Below are 18,947 nucleotides of genomic sequence, written 5' to 3' on the forward strand. Positions count from 1 at the left end.
TCCTTGAAAATAACAAAGAAAAGAAAAGAAAATAAAAAATCAAGGGATACCATCCATGTAAATAGATGCTTGAGTCCTCCCTTCATTTTCCTATCATGTGTCCATTTCCTTCCACTTCCACTTATCCATCCATTCACTTTTCCTCTTCCACTTGCTCTCTACACTGGGGGCAATCTCCATCCATACTGAAGCTTCCATACATATCTTCCCTCCTTCTCTCTACCGTTCATATTCTGCTTCCATCTTTGATCTTGACTATCCTATTCCTTCCATCCACTCATGCTTACTTTCCATATCCCTTGCACATCATCCATCCATTATCCTACATACGTTCATAATGATTCCATATATTTGATCTTGACATGTTTTCCATATCTTGGATCCCATCATCCTTGTCATTCATCCATTTTCCATCCATACTCCTACATGCTTCCATCCTTCTTTCATATGTCCTTGATCTTGGTTATCCCCTCCATTTCATCCACTTCATATCACACTTTTTATCCATATCATTACCCCTTTTCCATACCCTCCCTCCCATATCCCATGTTCATTCCACTTGCATGCCCATGTTCATGATCAATACTAGAGGCACAATATCAAAATGTTCATACATGCTTTGGAAGAGTGCATGCCTTCTCTTCCTCCATCCACTAGCCTTTACACTATCCTTCCATTTTCATGCATCCTTTCCCACCACATGTTCTTCCATTTTCCTATCCTTAGTATGGGGCATTTGGACTCCTTCGAAACATGATCCTTGGCCCCACATTTTTTCACCACCATATCATTTGGCCCCTCATATCCTTTCACTATTCCTTGCATCCACCAACATCATGTTGCTTTTCCTCCATTTACCATACCTTGACCCTCCCTTGTCATTGGTTCCATTCTATTCATTCTATCTCACATTCATTTGATCAATTCATTTCTATGCATTTTATTCGTTCATATCACTTCAATCCAATTCATTCATCCTCTAATTCAATCCATTTTCAATTCTTCTAATCCTTTCACATCAAATCAATTTCAATTCTACTCTCATCATTATTCATCAAATCAATTTCAATTCTACTCTCATCATTCTTCATCAAATCAATATCGATCCTACTCTCATCATTCTTCATCCTATCAACTCTCATCCACGTTCATTCTTCTATCCGCAATAAAATCAAAAAATCAAAAAAACATATCAACTATGCAATCAATACTAATTCAATCAATCTAATCTTACAATCTTGAACATCAATCCTTAATCAATTCATCAATTTGACCCGACCAGCTGATAATCCATTGACCATATTCAATCATTATCATGGGATGAATCCTTCCCAATCCTTGGATGTGCATTATGCTTAGCATTAGCTTTATCATCCTTAATCAATCATCATCAATCGATCCATTCAGGGGTTTTCAACTTGACTAGGGGCAAAATGGTGGTTTGATTTTGGTCTTTTGTGCATGGTTGCTTGATTACTTGTATGCATTAGCATTTTTTCCATGTATCATGGTCTTTGCATCCTATTGACCCCAGGAATCATGGTCTTCCATATCATGGTTTCACAAGACATATGGTTGTATTAGACCCATTTTTTATCACGTACTTAACAAATTGTCATCTTGGTTCTTCATACCATGGTGGATAGTGTTGAATACAATATCAAACTTAGGTTGTTCACACCATTGGAGCATAACTTTTCCACTTCCTTCCATCTTCCTATCCATTTCGAGAGCACATCCGTGTTCTCCTAACCCACATGTCCTCTTGAGGGGGCATACCATTTCCTCCTCGTCATCCTTCCTCATCCTTCCATGACTGGGGCATCATGCTACTAGTCTTATCCTCTCAGCCACTATATTTTATTCTTCTTTGATATAACATTACTAATGCTATATCAAAGAGGGGCAAAATGTAGACACTTAAATTTGTCCAAAACCCATTTCCTGACCAATTAGATAAATATTTATTATTTATTTAATTACCTTATCATTTAATTAAATAAATTTACATTTATTTAATCATGTTCCCCTTTCCTTGATTTAAATAAACTAAGGTTTATTTAAATCTTAACCTATTCCCACTTGCATCTAACCCCTTTCACTTTAATTAAGTATGTCATTTACTTAATTAACCCCTTTCCTAATCCCACCAGGAATTAAATATTACATTTAATCCTATTTGAGCACATGGCTCCTACATTTAACCCTCACCTAACCCATCTTGCTAAACCAACCCACTTCCTAATCATGCTTGATTTGCATAATCACCTAGCTAATCACCTCTTAATCCTAAGTGTGTTCTCACACATGTGTGAGGAATCCTCACACATGTGTGAGAGATGTTCACACTTACCTCATCCCTCATATCTTGCATGTCTCTTGCACACTTGTCCTCTTGCATGAGAGTCAAGTTGTCTCACACATGTGTGAGAAGCCATGCCTTCTCACACCCCTTGCACACTTGTCCTCTTGCATGAGAATCAAGTTGTCTCACACGTGTGAGAAGCCATGCTTCTCACACCTCATTGATCATGTCACCATCAGAGGTTTCTCACACATGTGTGAGCATATTTCCCCCTTTGAATGGTCAAAACCCTAATCCATGTGGAGTCTACTTGTCCTCCACCTCATTGACACCTCATCGATCCTGAGAGATCCTAGCCCTCCATCTTGCATTCAATCTTAGCCATCCATTGCATCCATTTCCTATAAAAGGAGAGCCCTCTCCTCATTTTCCATGAAGCACTATCTACCTCATTGTTATGCTGCTAGATTTGTGAGCAACCACATCCCATGAGTGATGAAATCATCTCCACTTGATGGTTTCATGAGGTTTGCATAGTGATATTTTTAATGCTTTTATGCTCTTTTTTTGTTTCATGTTGCTGATTTACATGTCTTCTTTCATATTTTGAGGTTTTGCATGATAATGTAGAAATGTGCATTAGTTTCTTAGTGTTATTTCCTTTGGTTACATTTTTATGCAACACAAGGTCAAATTACTATTACCTTCTATCTATTGTACTAGTGAAGAAATCTCCTAAAAGAGTTGACTTAACAGTTAGATTATAAATCCTTTAACAAGGTGACATTTCAAGATTGAAGTGTTTGAAGATCTCTTTAACCCTACCACTCCTAATAGGGTGAACTAAATCCTCTAACAAGGTCATACTTAGAATTATCTATTGTAATATTTAATAGGGTTAGCTCCTAACTGGGCTCACTTCATGAGAGTGAAAAATATTGTAACTAGTTGCATGGTGGTTTTCTCAAATTGGGTTTCCACATTTAATTTTGGTGTCATTTGTATTCATGTTATTTTCTTTATGCTTTATGTTTCTGAAACTAAGTTACTAAAGGTTAAAATTTATTAACAATCTTAAGAATACTTTGTTAACCAAGTTACAACAAGAACTTAATTTTAACTGAGATGGATAAGAATTGCATTATTAGCAAAAAGTTTGATTTGACATCTAGGGATAAGGAATTATTTTTGTGGTAACTAATTCACCCCTCCACTCTCAGTTAACCTCTTCAGTTCCAACAATTGGTATCAAAGCATTCAAGGTGTTTACACGAAAGGTTTCAAAGACCTAAGTTAAAGATCAAGATGTCACACAGAAGGGAGATTCCCAAGCTTAATAGAGAAAACCTTTCATCATAGTAGAAATTGATGAAGCTACACCTATCAAGCATTGGAGATACTGGTCTATTCTACTTGGAAAACCTATATGTGTCACCATGTAAACCTATGACTATGGAATAGATGAAGGAGGTGAAAGATCATAATATAATGATGATTGATATAACTTCCTCTCTCAACTATTTAGAATTTGATGAAGTTAAAGAATGTCCAACTATATTTGACATGTGGGAAAATTTTTAGAAAGTTTATGGAGGTGATAAAAATGTGCAAAGATCCAAGGCATAAAGTTTGAGAGGCAAGTTTGAAAAAAATGAAAATGAAAGAAGGTGAGAACATTGTCCAATACAATGAAAAAAAGAAGTGTGAGTGCAATCAAAGCTAAAGAGGAAAAATAACCGATGAAACAATGGTTAGCAAGGTATTAAGAACTCTTCTTCCTATTTATGCAATTAGAGTTTCAACAATTCAAGAGATGATATGCAATCCAAAAAATGATATAACCTTGGATGCACTTGTGGGAAGATTGATTACTTTTGAATTGGAAAAATTTGATAACTATGCTCCTAATCCTAGTAACTTTGAATCTGCATTCAAAGCCAGACTAACTCTTGGTAGAAAAGAAGGAATCTCAAAAGGTAAACAAGTTGATAGTGAAGAAGAAGATGATATTGATGATGATCTTGAAGTCATTAAAGCCCTACTTGCAAAAATATTACCAAAAGGAAATGTAAATTTAAAGACAAATTTCCATTGATCTGTTTCTCATGTGAAGAGGATGGTCATATTACTACAAGATGTCCAAACAAAGAAGATAAAGATGAGAGAAGAAATAATAGGTTCAAAGGAAAGAATGAATTCAAAAACTACAAGGACTACAAAGAAAAATGCAGGAAATATTATTACATTATTCAAGATTTTGATAGTGATGATAATGAAGAGATAGTCTATATTGCTATTAAGGATGAATCTGATAATGAAGAAAATGAAAAGATGACACTTATTTCTCATGTTAGCGAAAATATTCATGGATAATAGATAATGGTTGTTCTTATCATATGAACAGTGACAAAACTAAGTTTGAATATTTAGAATGCTATGATGGTGGAAGTGTTAGGTATGGAAATAGTGAACTATGTTATGTAAAAAGGAAATGATTCATAGCATTAACTAAAGGAATCAAATGTGACAATGCTTACTAGGTTGAAGGACTAAGATACAATCTACTAAGTGTGACACAACTGAAAAACATAAGATATAACATAGAATTCATGAATGGAAAAGCTAAGCTATTGGATGGTAAAAGAAACCTAATTGGGACTAGCAATTAGATAAAAGGTAACCTGTTTTACATATATCTTACTGAAAATCCATGTTTATTGGCACAAATAGAGGAAATTTGGATATGGCATAAAATGATGTATCATGTTAACTTTGATAACTTGGTTACCATAAGAAAGAACAAAAGATTAAGAGGCATACCAAATCTAAAAAAACCCGAGATGACAATGTGTAAACAATGTCAAATTGGAAAGTTGAGTTAAAGAAGCTTTAGAAGTAAAAATTTCAATTTTGAAAAAGTTTTGGAACTAGTTCATACAAACCTTTGTAGACCAATAGGTATAAACTATTTTAGGAAGATGATTGTAATGTTCTTAAAAGATAAATTTGATGATTTTCAAAAGTTCAAATGGTATTTAGCTATATTTTATAAAGAAATAGGAAAGAATTTGAAATGCTTGAGATTAGATAGAGGAATTGAACTCATCTCAAATGAATTTAATGAGTTTTGCAATGAAAGAGGAATCAAAAGACAAGTATCAACATCTAGAACACTAGAGTAGAATGGTATAGTAGAAAGAAGGAATAGATCCATCATGGAGTGTGCAAGAACACTAATGACTAAGAAAAATGTTGCATGAAAATATTGAAGAGAAGGAATCAACACAACAATTCCTACACTAAATCAAGTTCAACTAAGGAAAGGCATAGACAAAATACCTTATGAATTATGATATGGGTATAAGCCTAAAGTTTGTTATTTCAAAGTATTTGGAAGAAAATATTATATCTTGAAAGATATAAGGAAAGGAAAGCTTGATGCAAAAAGTGATGGAGCAATATTCCTAGGCTACTCCATTAAGAGTAAGGCATACAAATGTTTGAACCTTGCCACTCACAAAGTTATAGAAAGTGCACATGTGAAGATTGATGAGTTTACTTAAAGAAGTAAAGAACAAAGCAACAAGGAGCCTAAAGAATATAGAAAGTTATTTACTATGAGGAGGAACCTGATAGATTACTCAACTCACATACTATTGAAGCTAAGCAACAACAAAATTAACCTACCAAGTCACAAATAGTGCAATCTAAGTTACAACCAATTCAGACAGAGGAAACTGAGTCACATGAAAATGAACTTAAGTCACAGGCAAAAGAACCTAAGTCATAGATAGAGGAACTTAAGTCATAGACATAGGAGCCTAAGCAAAAGGTAGAAGATCACAAGCATGGGGAACTAAGTGAACCTAGTTCATAAATAAGAAGAAAAGAGCCTAAAATTGCAAAATATGTTAGAAGACATCATGCACCTAAAAAAATAATTGGAGAGAAAAATGGCACACTGACAAAGAAAAAATTAAAAGGTACATGTTTGATTAGTGAATTTGAACCTAGATCTATAGAATATGCTTTAGAAAATGAAGGTTGGATAGAGGAAATGAATGAAGAATTTGAGAAAATAGAAAAGAATAATACCTAGTCTCTTGTACCTAGACCTAAGGATATGAATGTGATTGGCAAAAAATAGATATTCATAAATAAATAAAATGAGAAAGGATAAGTAATAAGGAACAAGGAAATTCTAGTATGCAAAGGATATGCATAAGAAGAAGGTATTGACTATGGAGAAATATTTTTCCTAGTGGAAATATAAGGTAGTCTAGGTTATTGAGTGGGGAGGGGTGAATTTAGAACCAATAAAACTTTAACTCACTTCACCAGTTAATACTTAATATTTTATTTTGATCTAATTGTATGCATGAAAGAATGAAAGTAATAAAAAATTCATAACACTTTGACACAAGATATGGTGACCCAAAAACCTTCCAATTAAAAAGTAAAACTGGGATAGGGATGATACCCACAAGCTTTAGTATTGTAGTATAAAGTTGGCCTATTAAGGCTTAAAATTAACCACTTTTGGTGATTTTCCCTATTAGGAGCAATAAGGACTATTAGGTCCATCTTGTTAAAGGATTTACAATTATATAATGAAGTATGCATTTTGTTAGGAAATTCATCAAAAGACTGTTAAGTCCACTCGGTTAAAGGAATTAATTGAAGCACCTATTAGAACGAATTAGTGCTTGATCTCTGATCTACAACTATGATTTGTTGAATAAGATTCCTTGAATTGTAATGATCACCTAACTATGATAGATAAGTCTTTGCTATACCATATATTGCTTGTAGCCTTCTTCAATTTGCATACATCTGCTCTTACTTCTTCACATACTCATACTTGATTTCTTTTGGATATGATATAATACATTACATATATACCAATCTAATTAGCTACTTATTGGAGTCAACTACAATACCAAATTCATTATAATTCATAAAGCCATCCCATTGTTGTAACTCATGTTCAGAAGACAAACTTGGTGATGTTCTAACACTTGGTAAACACTATTAATGCTCAACAAACTTTGGTACTTGGTTGAAGTTGAAGCTTGGTCCATACTTATCACTTTGAGTAGCATAAATTTGGTCAACACTATATGACTTGATGAACACTGAGAAACTTGGTAGATACATAATCACTTGATTGACACTTTATGAGTTAGTCAACATTGGATTCACTTTGTTAACATTGCGAGCTCAGTAGATACTGTAGTACTTGGTTAACACTATAGAGATTGGTTAACACTAAGAACTTCATCACTTCTGCTAGATAGCTTGGTAGACTTTGCTATGCTTGGGCTATACTATAAATAGTCTCAGATGCTTGGTAGACACTATGAAGCTTGGCATGAATTGCATTTTGGCTACTTATCTTAGTAGCAACTGAAAGACTTGGTTAACATTACTAGATGAATGATAGGCTTGGTAGCAACTATAGAGACCAGTAGCAATGTAATCAACTAACTAAGTGTTAAGTTACTAATAGAAAAATTGACCTCAATGTCAACATTCCCTTATTGCAAGACTTGAAGGAGTCAGAATGCTACCATAATATGCTGCACATAAAGGATTCAAAGTATATCAGATGGATCTAAAATCAACTTTCTTAAATGTAATCCTGGAAGAAGTCTAGATTGAATAGCCTAAAGGTTTCATTGATCCAAACAAAAGTGACATGGTATGCAAACTACACAAGGCACTATATGAACTGAAACAAGCTCCAAGAGCATGCTATGAAAGGCTGCATGGATATCTAGTAACAATTGGTTTTGAAAGAACAAATGATAATAATAACTTGTATTTAAAGGAAGGATCAAGGGATAAGATATTGCTAGCAGAAATATTTGTGGATGATATCATATTTAGAGGACATGAGATAATATGCAATTCATTTTCTGAAGAAATGAGAAAAGAATTTAAAATGTCAATGTTTAGAGAGATAAAATTCTTTGTTGGCCTACAAGTTCATCAAATGAAGGATATCATATACATCACTCAATCAAAGTACATCAATGAAAAAGACATAAACTATCAAAGAATGATGATTCAAAGGAGGTGAATAAAACTACCTAGAGATCAATGATTGGGAAACTTTAGTATGTGGTACACACCAAACTTGATATTGCATTAGCAGTCGACATAGTTGAAAGGTTTTATGAAAATCCTAAATAAAATCACATGATGGCAATAAAAGGGATTTTGAGGTACCTAAAAGGAACTGCGGAATATGGTTTATGGTATAAGAAAGGCAGAAATCTTGAGTGAAGAACCTTTACTGATGCAAATTGGGTAGCAAGCATTGATGATAGAAAGAGCACTAGTGGAGGATAATTATTTCTTCAAAAAAGATTAGTATCATGGATAAGAAAGAAGCAAAATTGTATTTCTCAATCAACAATAGAGGTAGAGTATGTTGTTGCAGTAGTTAATTATTCTAACATAATATGGATCCAACAATTATTGTCAAGAATGAAGGAGGAAATCATGAAATCATTGGTTATCTATTGTGATTAAAAAAGTGAAATTAATATATCCAAAAACCATGTGATGCACACAAAGACAAAACACATTGCAATCAAGTATCATTACTTAAGGGAATTGGTTCAAGACAAAGAGGTAAGATTGGAATATGTGAACATCAAGGAATAGATAACAAACATATCCACTAAGGTATTACCTAAGGATGCATTTATGTATCTAAGAGGTAAACTATGGGTTATTCCCCTATCTGATGCTTACTAAAGCATGAGATAGTGATGCATCAACCAAGTTTCATTGAAAATCTATCAAGTTGATGCAGATTATCACACTTCAGATGTGAAATTGTAAACATATTGTATATAAATCAATACAAAAGGTACATAGTAAATTCAAAGTATATATCCTTTGGCATTTAATGTCAAAGAGGGAGATTTTTGAATCTCAAGAGGGAGAATAATGAAAAGATTACAAAGCAAAGTGATGATAGATGAAAGAGGGAGAATTCATTTGGAAGCCGTTGAGACAAATCCAGGTAGAATCACAGAGGGAGTTGGTATGGATAAGAATTAGGATAAAACTAAGGATATTATCTAATTTCTCATAATTTTATCATTGTATGTTGACATGTTGCATTTCCATCAATGCTAAAGAGGGAGATTGTTGGAATTAACTTTTCAAATTGTATGTTGTCATCGATGTTACACAAATGTCATTATTAACCAAACAAATATCAGTATTAACTGAGTAAATATCAATATCAACCAAGCATGCCAATATTAACCACACTCAGTCAAACAATGAAGGAACTTTAGTGTTAACTAGAGTAGTTAGGCAATGAAAAACTCATAGTGTTAACTAAATAGTTGAGCAATGAAGAAATCACAGTGTTAGCCGAGTGGTTAATCACAATATTAAATGAGTATCATCATATTACACTTGTTAATTAATTGACTAATTGAGGCTGAGTAGTTGGATGTTTAATGATTATTTGAAAAGGTATTCAATCCAACTTAGAAAAACTAATGACATATAAGAAATGTCAAGAAGTGTAATGAAATGTGAAGGTGTAAAAATAAGATGGATATGTGATCTAAGGAAAAAGGAAGAGTAGGCGAGTGTGGAAGATAAGAAACAAAGAATATTTGTTGCAAGTATTAATACTAATGATATTCCTATGGGGAAGTATTTTAGATATATTACAATAATGATATGTTACATTCATGACTGAGTTTTTCATTGATGTCAACATAGCAGTTTTCTACGGTATTTGACAGAAGAACAATGTAAAGATCAAGTTGGTATAGATGACTAGTTGAGTATTATGACTATCTAAGGCTATGGGAGATTCTTCTAAGTATTTGATACATGCAGTTAACATAAGAAGAAGAAATGATAAGTCTAGAAGAAGTTATGTAAGTTTTGGTGATGTCTATTTTGAGATAGAGTTTACAGAGGCATGTTTTGGTAAACTTGTTATATCTCTTAGTAGAGTTGATATTCTAAGGATCAAGGTTGAGGACATGAATAAGAAATGTTGATCATGATGTGGCTAAGTTTTCTTATCATAATATTCTGTGTACAAAAAGTAATTCAAGTTTTAAGGTAGAAGATTAATGTTATCGCTAAATGTAACGTGTTCTTAATGTGGTCCTATAATAACTAATTGAGAAGGTCTAATAGATGACTCAGGGAATTGTTTCATGGAATCAGTATAAAGGAAGGTAATTTTCCTTTATTAAGGAGGACATATGAATGAAATGAATTGTATTGATGCAAAGTAATTATAAGCAGAGAGAGAGCTGAATGCGAAGTTAAGCAGAGCAGTGCTGAATTGAAGGAAACTTCATTGTTGAGGTTTTGCTGAGTGATCTGAGGTTTGATATTTGGATCTAAGGTTCATGATTTGGTCTACAAGGTCTAATAGTGATTGGTTCAGTTGATAGAAAAAAGGAAAAAGGAACATAACAGTAAATTGCATGTTTGAGCAGTGAGCTCTTCTTGTAGTTAAAATTGCATGTTTGGGTAGTGGGTTCATCTTGCATACATTGTACTACAACTCCTAATAGGATTAAAAAAGTCTCCTATGTTGTAATAGAATCCTAATAGGTTTCATCCTCTATCAAGGAATATTTATATTAGTACATCATCTTGTGGGCATCATTCCCACTGGGGTTTTCCCTATGATCAAGGGTTTCCCTAGTTAACATATCTGGTGTAATTGTCTATGTGCATCCTATTATGGTTCCTGTTTACTTTGGTTGAATGGTTAAGTTTGTTTAAAGAAGATAAATATTTTAATTCTTAGATAAATGATTCACCCCCTATCTCAGTTATCTTGGCGTACTATTATTTCTAACAATTGGTATTAGAGCATCAGGTCCTTGAAGATAAAGTTTAACAACTTTGGGAGATTCATGGTGAACATGTTCAGGAAATATAGTTTGAAGTTTGATGGAACAAATTATGATAGCTGGAAAGAAAATATGAAGACATATCTATTGTGTATGGGTTTGGGATATTGGATCTTGACAAAATCAACAAGACAATCATTACTAAAAAGGATTTGGAAACTTGTATCGAGTCAGAAAGAGATCTTTTTATGTGCGACATGAGAGCTAGAGAAGCACTATTGACTACACTTCCTGAAATTGAATACAATTAGGTAAAATCACTTGCTACTTCACATTTGATTTGGAAAGCTTTGGAAACTAGTTTTAAAGGTGATGCATATTCTAAGAAGTTGAGGCTACAAAGTTGGATCTATGCATTTCAAGATGCTAAAATGATGGAAGATGAATCTATAAGAACATAAATAGGTAGGATATTAGAAATTACTACAGGTATCAAATCTCAAGGAGGAACCAAAGAAGATGATAAGGTTATATGGAAGATATTGAAGACTCTAACACCACCATTTAAGTCAGTAGTTCAGATGATATAGTTATTGATATTTTGTACCAAAGATTTCACAAAGGAGTCATTAGTTGGAAGACTTGATGTAGTTGAGAATGAGCTTAAATAGTCTGGATAATTGACTAAAATAGAGACAACTTTCAGTGCCTTGAATATTTGACCTAGTATATCAAGGAGCAAAAGTGCTAGAGGAGATTTTGCTAGTAGTAGTAGATCTAAGGAGGACAAAAAATTTGAAGGAGTGACCCTTTTGGTAAAAAGAGAAAGAGGAGGTAAGAAAATCTTTAAATGTTGGACTTGTGATGAATATGGTCATTATGCATATAAGTGTCCCAAAAGAGAGAAAAATTATAAGGGAAATTACAAATCTAGAAAAGGCAGAGAGTGTTTGTATGTAAATGAAGATAATGATTTTGATGAACAAGTAGTAAGTGCTAGTGATGATGAAATAGGGATTGTGAAAATTAAGGAAGAAAGTATAGAGAAAGTAGCTTTGGTGTCATAGGCTGAGAAGAAATCTGATTGGATAATTGACAGTGGTTGTTTACATCATATGACTGGTGATATGATCAAGTTTGTTAACTTCAAAAGTCAAGATGGAGGTATTGTCAAAGTTGGAAACAATGTAACATGTCAAGTTAAAGGTATTGGATCTATAACTCTTGATGGTAAAAATAACACTAAGGACGTATACTTTGTTGATGGTTTAAAGCACAATCTTTTGAGTGTTGGACAATTAGTGGACAAAAGTTATCAATTGTAATTTATAGAGAAGACATGCATGATCAAAGACAAAGATGGAAAAGTAATTGAAATAGGAACTAGATCTAGAGGTAATGTATTTCAGTTGAATCCTACTAAAATGACATATTTGGTTGCAAAGATAGATGATGGTTGGTTATGGGATAAGATATTTTGTCATATAAACTTTGATAGTATTGCGAAGACTAGTAATATCTTTGCAATTAAAGATTTTCCAAAGATTGTAAAGCCTACTAACACAATTTGTAAGGAGTATGTTTTGGATAAACATAATAGAACTTCTTTTCCCAGAAAGAAGTTTACCATTATAGTGAAGTTGGAGATTGTACACAGTGATCTTAGTGGTCCTACAAAGACTAAAGGATTCTATGGTGAAAGGTATTTTATGATTCTAGTTGATGACTTTTCTAGAATGATGTGGTTTCCATTTCTTAAAGAGAAATCTGAGACATTTGATAAGTTTACTATATTCAAGAATAGAGTTGAGAATAAATCTAGTATGAAGATTAAATGTTTAAGATTAGACAAAGGAGGAGAATTTACTTGAAATTAGTTTAACATGTTTTGTGAAGAAAATGGAATCAAAAGATAGTTATCAGCTCCGAGAACCCCTGAATAGAATGGCATTGTAGAGAAAAGGAACAAGTTAGTTAAAAAAGCTATAAGAGCTATGTTAGCAGAGAATGATGTATAAAAGATGCTTTGGAGAGAAGATATGAATACAATAGTCTACACTATGAACAAAGTGAAACTTAGGAAGGACACAAACAAAACCCCTTATGAACTATGGTTTGGTCACTCACCTATAGTTAAGTATTTCAAAATTTTTGGGAGTAAGTGTTATATCAAGAGAGATGATGAGATTGGTAAGTATGATACTAGAAGTGATGAAGGTATATTTCTTGGTTATTCATTGAAAAGCAAGGCTTATAGATGTTATAATCAAAGAACTAAGACTATTATGGAAAGTGTAAATGTGAGAATTGATGAGAAATTTAGGATACAAAAGAGAATAGTTGATTACAATTCAGATGATGATGTTACTAACCCAAGGAATGATGAGGTATTTCTTGAAACTAACAATGATTTTCAGAATGAAGGAGATTCAATTCAGGAACAAAGCACAAAACCTTCAATAGAGCCAAGAGTTGAGATAAAAACTCCTACTTCAGAAAAGAATATGATAAATAATCACCCATCCAATTAGATCATCAGAAGCAAAGACAAAGGTGTGATGACAAGAAGTAGAGTCAATGAAGAACTATGCTTGATATCTCATGTTGAGCCTAAGAATGTAGATGAAGCATGCAAAAGTGATTATTGGAAATAAGATATGAAAGAGGAATTATATTAGATAGTAAAGAATGAGACATGGGAATTGGTTCCTAGACTAGCAGGAAAGAACATGATAGGAACTAAATGGGTATTCAAAAACAAGATGAATGAACAAGGTGAAGTTGTAAGGAACAAAGAAAGATTGGTATGCAAAGGTTACTTACAACAAGAAGGGATAGATTATGAGGAGACTTATGCTCTAGTGGCTAGAATAGAAGTAGTAAGATTATTATTAGCCTATGAAGCACAAAAAAAATTCAAAGTATATCAGATGGATGTCAAGTTAGTATTTCTAAATAGAGAACTTAAAGAAGTGTACATTGAGTAGCCTGAAGGATGTCCTTTGAAAGATGAAAAGGACATAGTATTCAAATTCAGGAAAGCATTGTATGGCTTGAAGCAAGCACCCAGAATCTGACATGCAAGGTTGGACAAGCATTTGACAAAGCTTGGATATAGCAAAGGTATGGCAGATAGTAATCTCTATTGGAAAGAAATTGATAATGGTTTGATGGTTTTGGTAATACTTGTTGATGATATAATATTTGGAGGAAATGTGAAGAAAGTGGGAATTTTGCTATGGAGATGAGGAAATAATTTGAAATAAGTATGATAGGAGAGATGAAATATTTTCTAGGAATGCAGATTGTACATAATAGAGAAGGAATCTTGTTTTCTCAAACTAAGTGCTTGAAGGATTTACTAAAAAGGTTTGGTTTGGAAACATGCAAACCCATTGGAACACCTATGGTAACTGGACACAAGTTAACTATAAAGGATGAGATACCTACTATTGAGCAAAAAAAGTACATATCAATGATTAGAGGATTGCAATATCTGACTCATACAAGGCTAGATATAACAAATGTAGTTGGAATTGTTGCAAGATTCCAAGCTGATCTCAAAGAAGCACATTATGCAGTAGTCAAAAGGATATTTAGATATTTGAAGGGAACATTTGAGTTTGGATTATGGTATGATAGATCTAATCATTTCACTCTAAGTGCTTATATTGATATAGATTGGGTAGACAATATGGATGATAGAAAGAGCACCAAAAGTGGAGTCTTTTTTCTTGGAGGTAGATTGGTTTCTTGGCTAAGAAAGAAGCATGATTTTACATGACAAAGTACAACAGAAGAAAAATATGTTGTAGTAGCAAACAATTGTAATCAAGTCATCTAGATGAAGAAAATGCTGAAGGATATAAGGATAGAAATCAATGAACCTATTGTTATATATTGTGACAACACAGGCATGGTAAATATGTCCAAGAATCCAGTGTTGCATTCTAAGACCAAGCACATTTCTATTAAGCATCATATGTTGAGAGAGAAAGTTGCAGAAAATAAAATTAGATTGGAATATGTGAGCACTAAATAGCAGATTGTAGATATATTTATGAAGCCTCTTCCCAAATAGACTTTTGAGTATTTGTGAGGTATGCTTCAGGTTATGCCCCTTCCTTCATTAGAGTAGAAGATGCAAGAGTGCATCGATCTAGTGTAACAAAGCACAACCGTTGTCTGGACTGAATGCTAATGCTTCCTGAATGGGGGAGCATTTGTGATGGATAGAGTCATCTAGGAATCTTGTTGGATGTCATTTTAAATAGTGTCTTTGGACACTTGAGCTAAGTAAGAATCAATTGTTGAAGAGTTTGATGCAATAAAGTTGGTTTCTGAAACCTTTGACTTTGATGTCAATGGGGAAGAAGTTTGGCATGAAAAATAGTAAGCATAATAGTTGGAAAAGTAAGGCATGAGTACAGTATGTTCACAAGAAGTAAAACATGGAATGACAGTTTGACAAAAAGCACATTGAGGTATATCAATGGGGGATAATGATTGATGAAGAGGATTTGAAAAGATGAACAATATTTTGTTGGTATTCTTGGAACTAGATGTTTTTCATCTATGTTGCCATCAATGCCAAAGGGGGAGATTATTACAAGCATAAATGCTAATGATATTCCTATTAGAGAGTATTGTAGATATGTTACTATGATGATATGTTACATTCATGATTGAGTTTTTCATTGATGTTAACATAGCAATTTTCTGTGGTATCTAATTGAAGAAAAGTGGAAAGATCAAGTTGGTATGGACAACTAGTTGAGTATTATAACTATCCAAGGTTATGGGAGATACTTCTAAGTATCTGGTATATACAATTAATGTTGGAAGAAGAAATGATAAGTCTAGAAGAAAATATGTAAGTTTTGGTAATGTCTATTTTGAGATAGAATTTACAGAGGCATGTTTTGGTAAACTTGTTATATCTCTTAGCAGATTTGATATTATAAGTGTCAAGGTTGATGACATGAAGAAGACATGTTGATGATGACATGGCTAAGTTCATTTGTCATAATATTATGTGTATGAAAAGCTATTCAAGTTGCATGGTGGAAGATTAATGTTATTTCTAAGTGTAACATGTTCTTAATGTGGTCCTATAATAATTAATTGAGAAGGTCTAACAACCAACTCAGGGAATTGTTTCATGGACTCAACATAAAGGAAGAACATTTTCTTTTATCAAGGACATATGAATGACATGAATTATATTGATGTGCAGTAATTATAAGTAGAGAGAGATCCAAATGTGAAGTTAAGAAGAGCAGTGTGGAAGTGAAGGACACTTCATTGTTGAGGCTTTTCTAGGTGATCTAAGGTTTGATATTTGTATTTGAAGTTCATAACCTAGTCTACAAGGTCTGATAGTGATAGATTTGGTTGATAGAAAAAAGGAAAGAACATAATAGTAAATTACATGTTTGAGCAATGAGCTCTTTTTGTAGTTGAAATTGCATGTTTGGGTAGTGGGCTCATCTTGCATACATTGTACTACAACTCCTAACAAGGTTAAAATCTCCTAATAAGGATTCAAAGTCTCCTAATAGGGACTCTATGTACTAAATATTGTAATAGACTCCTAATAGGGTCTATCCTCTAACAAGGAATATTTATATTAGTACATCATCTTGTGGGCATCATTCCCATTGGGGTTTTCCCTCTAATCAAGGGTTTCCCTAGTTAACATATCTAGTGTAATTGTCTACGTGCATCTTATTATGGTTTCTCTTTACTTTTGTTGAATGGTTATTTTTGCTTAAAGAAGATAAATGTTTTAATTTTCAAATAACTGATTCATCCCCTGACTTAGTTATCTTGGTAGACTATTGTCTCTAACAATATTCTGATCATCAAGGATCCAGAGGTCAAGCAAAATAAAGATCCAAATCTGTAAAAGAAGTTGCTTCATAAATTAGGTCAAATTCATATTATCTTCTAACCATTGTAGCAGTGAAGAAATCTCCCAAAAGAGTTGACTTAAAAATTAGATTGTAATTCATTTAACAAAGTGACATTTTAGATTGAAGTGTTTGAAGATCTCTAACCAGGCCACTCCTAACAAGGTGAACCAAATGCTCTAACAAGGTCATACTTAACAATATGTATTGTAACCTTTAAGAGGGTTGGCTCCTAACAAGGCTCACTTCAAAAGAATGAAAAATATTGTAACTAGTTGCATGGTGGCTTTCCCTAATTGGGTTTCCATGTTAAATTTTGGTGTCATCTATGTTCATGTTATTTTATTTATGCTTTATGTTTCTAAAACTAAGTTAGTAAAGATTAAAACTTATTAAGAATCTTAAGACTACTTTGTTAACCAAGTTACAACAAGAACTTAGTTTTAACCAAGATGGATAAAGAATTTCATTATCAGTGGAAAATTTGATTTGACATCTAGGGATAGGGAATTAATTTTGTGCTAATTGATTCACCCCTCCCTTCTTAGTTACTCTCTTAATTTCCAACATAAACAAGAAGAAGCACAAAAGAATTAGAATAAAACCTTGTCAAATTCACACCAAACAACTAAAGTTTGGAAAACATTAATAAAATAGGCATGTGGGGGTAAAATGGAATAAATCAAAATAACACATTTAGAAGGGGGAAGATCAAGATCCACCCCTTGAAGAAGATTTGATTGATACAAGAGGAAGTATCAATGCAAACCTAATGGAAAAAATAATGAATTACTTAGATTTATTTCCCTCTCATCTCTACCTTAAGATGATTTAAAAAAGAAGATATGAAATATAGAGCTAAGATATAAAGATGTGAAAAAATGATGAAGTGTATGCAAATGAAAGAGAGGAAGATGAAATACCTTGTGAGATACAAACCTAAAAATGGGTTGTCAAACGAACTTTGAAAGCACTGATTTTCACAAGCTAGATTGGAAATTGTGCTATGGATAGAACCCAAAAATCATTTGGTGCTCTGTCAGGAGTGCATTGGTATATCAAGAATGAACTAGAGCATTAGGGGTGTAGTGTGACCCCGATAAAATGTGTGTGACATTAATTTTGATTTTGTAGTTCTAATAAATGTTGAAAAGGGTATCTAGATTGATCTACAACATGTTTGTTGATATAAGATTTGAAACCTATAAAATAAATAATTTTGTTATTGTTGTTGGGGGGGGGGGGGGGCGGGCGGGGGGTGGCATTTCCTTAGTCAAACCATAGCTTAGGAATTAAACTTGAATTAAAATAAAGATAGAATGCAAGCAAGTAGTAGCGATCAATCTAACATAAAATAAATGTAAATCTATGAATATGCTCTTGAATTTGGAAGGTAATAAAGTATGTAAATCTAGTATCCTTTGACTCAAATTAAAAACCCTAGAAAATAAATTGAAATGACATCAAGATCCTTATGTATGAATGTGCTTGAAATTTGTCTTGTAGATGAATGTAGATCTTGAGAGGATGAATGTAGAAGAATGTAGAAGATGCAATAAAGGATCTTGAATGTTGAAAATATAATATAAAATCTATGATAAATTCCTTCAATATCTTGAATGCATGAATCCTTGATCTTCAATGGAGAAACTACTTGAATGCCTTAAATGCTTGAGAACTTGAAGACTTGAGCACATAAATTCTTTGAAACTTCATGATGAGGTATGAGAATGGACAAAATGGAAGGGTTTATAAAGAGTTTCGAATGGCTTGCTCCCACAGGTTAACTTGCCTAGAAGTTTGCACCCCAAAACTAATTAGACATAGGTCCAAGTAGAGGACCTAAAATAGGGCCCAATCAGTGGTGCACTATAG

The sequence above is a fragment of the Cupressus sempervirens genome, chromosome 8, assembly GCF_028749045.1.
Source record: "Cupressus sempervirens isolate cs-2001-9-10 chromosome 8, ASM2874904v1, whole genome shotgun sequence".
Classification (NCBI taxonomy): Eukaryota; Viridiplantae; Streptophyta; class Pinopsida; order Cupressales; family Cupressaceae; genus Cupressus; species Cupressus sempervirens.